Raw genomic sequence first — 4,626 nt, 5'->3', positions numbered from 1 at the left:
GGTTAGTATTTGGAATGTTTATGGTTGTTGCAGACTGAAGAAAGTATACAGAAGTGTTTTCTATTTGCAGCGCATTACCTACGGTCAGACCATACCCGCCTCGCCAAGGGGTGGATTGTAGGTCGTGGAAGATGTTTGTAACACGTTGGACAGAGATAGGGGCTTGACGGGCCTGGTCAGAACCGGTTTGATAAGAGGCGCTACTCGGCTTCGTAAACAGGCTACGCAAGGCCGTGTGACTTTGTCTGTGGTGCCAAAAGAGGGGGAAAGTGAAGAAGCAAGGTCACGTGCTGTAAATTTGCCAATACTTGCTGTACCTTAGAGCTGATATGTTATGCTGCATATAAAAGCTTGAAATGCAAACTGTGTTATGAGACTCAGCCATGAATCCACTTGGATTGCGTGGTACAAATCCCCTGCAGCCCACTTCATAGCGGTCTTCATAGAGTCTCCCGTTGCTCTTTGGAGTGTAAGCCGTGATTAAAGATAAGTGTACCTAAGTGGTGTGGGCTTGTTTTTATTCCTCACCTGGTATCCAGAACCTGCAGGCAGCTGTGACAGCGGTGCCTGGCACAACAACCCTGTTACCACACTATCAGAACACCTGCCTCACAAAACCAGTAGCAATAGTAAAGTCCCTAGTGGACCTCGTGGAACCTCTGATTCTTCTACTTTTGTGGGGGAAAACTCTGCTTATGGATGGAAATTTGGGGGGGTTATAATTTATTAATTTGACCATTTTTGTTTTGTTTTGGTTGGTTGGTTTCTTTGTTGCAGATACTTGGTTTTCAGGGTAGGGGAAGGGGAGTTATTTGGAAATGTTTGGTTAGATGCAATAGTCAAGATTCAGTCATCTCATGGGGGTGATGTTGTGTCATCTCTTTAATGGGGTTTTGAAATGGAGTTGAAGGTTTGAAGGACAGAAGGGTGCAGAACAGTTTCATAGATGTCTGGGCTCTTGTTGAGATGTTTACATTAATGCAGCTGGGATTTTATTGGGTTACTAAATGGGTTATTATTTGGTTATTAATCTGCCTGGATAAGCATCCTTTTTATTATTTTACACCTCAATACCTAAATACACCAGTGCTGTGTCATTCTTCTTATGGTAGAAAGTCATTTTTGGAAGAGGAAGGTTTTGCAGTGTTTCCTAATTGACTCTGAAAAATGAGATAAAACTCTGATCCAATTTTTGTTATTGGGATTTTTTAAAGGAAGCTTTTTTAATAATAAAATGCTGATTCAGCAATGCTGTAGCTTCTCCTAGAAGCACATCTGTTGTGATTAAACTTCTATTGACATGGTGTCTTGGGTGCAGGATGGGATTTCGAGCCAACACCAGGGAGCAATAGCCAAGAATAGCCAGTAAGGCTGTGATCAGATCACTTAACAGGGCTGTTCTAAATGAGACAGAGATTGAACCTGAATGTCCTACCCATCACCTCCTTTGGCCCAATGAATAGGACATTACTTATACAAAGTGGGAGCGGGATAATTTATTGTAACAAATAAGGCAAGAGAAACAGAGCCTGTTAAAATATGTCCAGTCAAAACAGCTCAAAGCTCACAGACATTTCTTATCATGAAGTTCTTGTCAATGAGCTCTGGGGTCAGATGTATTTGCAGAAATTCTTTAATAAATAGCACCAAATAATGAATATTTTCAAGGAAATCATTGATCTGGACATCAATAATAATGAACAAAAAAAGAACCACAATAATTGGCTTTGATTATTTATAATCTAACTATCTATCTACATACTCTACTTATATTTAATGTATAAACAGGGTACACAAATAAGTTTTAAAACATGCTTTAAAAATATTAATACTAATAATAACAACAGCAGCAATAACAGCCGGCTTCTGTGCTCTGGACACATTTGGAGCCCTGTGTGGAGGAAAGATCATTGGCTAATTCCAAATCAACCCTTTGCAGTGAATGACTAAATCCCAGTTGTCCTGGTTACAGGGTTAGCTACATCTCTGTCCCCTCCTTGGGTCTCTCTGAGTTCACCCCTCAGGTCTCAGCCATAAGCCTGCCCCTCTTTTAAGGCAGAATCACCTGATTTTTCCCCCTCAAGCATGGTCTCAGCCAACAACACCATGTGCACCAACGTGATTTCTCAACAGGGTTTGATACCGGCAGTTCTTCTCTCAGGAGATGTGAGCAGTAGTAAGTTGAGTGACTGGCCGGACTTCTCCATACAAAGTGTGATTTATTTACCATATTAGGAACAAAGTTTAACATAAGAGAAAATATTAGATAGCAACTCCAGATCCATCACAGCAATTGTTCGGTAAGATAAAACTTTCACCTTATTACCACGACTCAGTTTGTTGTTAGGCATTGCAATAGCTTTCTCTTCCAAATGCCTTTCCACCATGGAAAGAACGATACAGCATAAAAATTATTGTTTGACCAGAAACTCAGCTACCCTGACACCCACACAAATTTTTCTCCAAGTCTTTATGAATGGGGAACGCAAAACTTTAAGATTCTCAGAAAACCCCGTCAAAGAGATGATGAGATTGCATCTCGAATAGATGATAAATAATAGATACCCTAATTTAAACAACCATATGCCACATTCCCAAACTCCTACCCCCCAAATAAACCATGTGGAGCACAGGAACAAGTCAAACACCCAATAAACAAAATAACACACAGAATAAGAAACAATCAAGCAAACACAAAGCAAACCACTCATACCTGAAATACAATTTTTATGTCAAAAAAGGAGACAAGACAGAAACTTCATGAAGTTCACTGGAGACTTAGCTATGGCTATTGATATTCTGTGCAACATGGTCAGGTCGAATGGTGATGGTAGAAGTATAAACCTCTACAATAAACATATAGGTGTGTAGGCAGATTTATGGATCGATATAGAGATTCTGATCCTATTTACTCTGTTGTAATCCTTCAGTAACTCTTCTGAGTTCAGTGGAGTTAGTCTGGATTTTATTATTTCATAAACAAATTACATGCATATCAAGGAGACTATTTTGTCATCGGTCAATAAAGAAGCTCAGGATGAAATCACAGTCAAGGAGCAAGGACGGACATTCTAATTCTTGGTGAATATCCTCCATACAATCAGTTTCTGTAATGCAGCTTTGATCTTCTTGTTCCTCATGCTATAGATGATGGGATATATCACGGGAGGCACCACGGCATAGAGAACACCCATCAGCAGATCCGGATTTGATGCTGCGGTGGAGGTGAGATTCAGGTACTCAAAGAAACCAGTGAAAAGTAACAAAGAGACCACAATGAGGTGAGGCAGGGAGGTGGAGAAGGCCTTACGCTGGCCCTCTTCAGAGGGGATTCTCAGCACTGCTTTGAAGATCTGAACATAAGACACAATTATAAAAACAAAGCAGTTTACAGCTATAAACACACCAAAGGCAATAAACCCAACTTCACTGAGGTACAAGTCAGAGCAGGTGAGCTTGAGCAGTTGGGGGATTTCACAGAAGAACTGGTTGATGACATTGGACTGGCAGAAGGGTAACCTGAAGGTGTTTCCGGTGTGCAGGGCAGAGTAGACAATGCCACTGATCCAGGCACCGGCTGCATTTGAATGCAAGCTGTCCTGTTCATCACCCTCTCATAGTGCAGTGGTTGGCAGATGGCGACGTATCGGTCTTACGCCATGATGGTGAGCAAGACAAAATCAGTTGTGGTGAATCCAACAAAAAGAAAGACTTGGGTGATGCACCCAGGATAAGAAATCAACCTGGTGTTCATGAGGGAATTGACCATGGATTTGGGGAGGGTGACAGAGATGGAACCAAGGTCTAGGATGGACAGGTTCATCAGGAAGAAGTTCATGGAGGTGTGCAGGTGGCGGTCGAGGGCTACAGCTGTGACAATGAGAATGTTTCCCATCAAGGCTGCCAGGTAAATCACCAGAAACACCACAAAGTGCAAAATCTGCAGCTCCCGAACGTCTGAGAATCCCAGGAGAAGGAACTCGGTCACAGCGGTTTGGTTGGACATTTTCTTCCTCTGTATATTCTCTGATGGCTGTGGTGGGGGAAGGACAAAGGTAACGGTTGGGATTACAGTGACAGAGGGAATGGGCCTGATCCCCCTCAGTAATATCTCATGATGTGAGCGTCAAAGGTGCACAGCTCTCGTCCCTTCCATTGACTAGGAGTGGTGAGTTATCACCTGAAGGTAAATAGGCTCCCGTACAGTCAATGGAGATGCAGCAGTGTACACCACCTGAAGGTCTAGCTCAGGATATGTCTTGATGAAATGCCGTGTGAAGGATTGAGCAAAGTGCAACCCCAACACAACACTTCTAGCCAAGTTGGATCCCCTCTTGCTTCAAACCGCAGGCTCTGAGCTTGGACACGGAACTGAAATGCCAACACTGCCTGATATCCACTTTCAGCGGAAATATGACATAGTGTTACTCGGTACCCGTGTGAGAGCTCCTCTGTAATGATTGCACTGCAACACCACCCAGGAGGCCTGCTGCCTGCTGATGGATTGATTGATGACACCAAATTCCAGTTGCATTTCCCTCTCTGTGTCATCGTGGGCTAGTAGCATCCCTCACCTGCCTCTCTGCTGGGTCATTTACTGCTGTAACTTTATGTGTGTGCGGGTCC

At 42.9% G+C, this 4,626-nt stretch overlaps 1 pseudogene; it reads right to left on the bottom strand.

Annotated features, from left to right (window-relative positions):
- Window positions 1–3,071: 3,071 nt before the first annotated feature.
- On the bottom strand, window positions 3,072–4,006 carry LOC137166559 (olfactory receptor 14C36-like; annotated as a pseudogene).
- Window positions 4,007–4,626: the final 620 nt, after the last annotated feature.

The sequence above is a fragment of the Emydura macquarii genome, unplaced genomic scaffold (assembly GCF_026122565.2).
Source record: "Emydura macquarii macquarii isolate MOO-44397 ecotype Brisbane River unplaced genomic scaffold, CSIRO-AGI_Emac_v2 contig_2889, whole genome shotgun sequence".
Classification (NCBI taxonomy): Eukaryota; Metazoa; Chordata; order Testudines; family Chelidae; genus Emydura; species Emydura macquarii.
The sequence above is the reverse complement of the archived record's forward strand: the minus strand, read 5'-3'. Positions and strand labels throughout refer to the sequence as shown.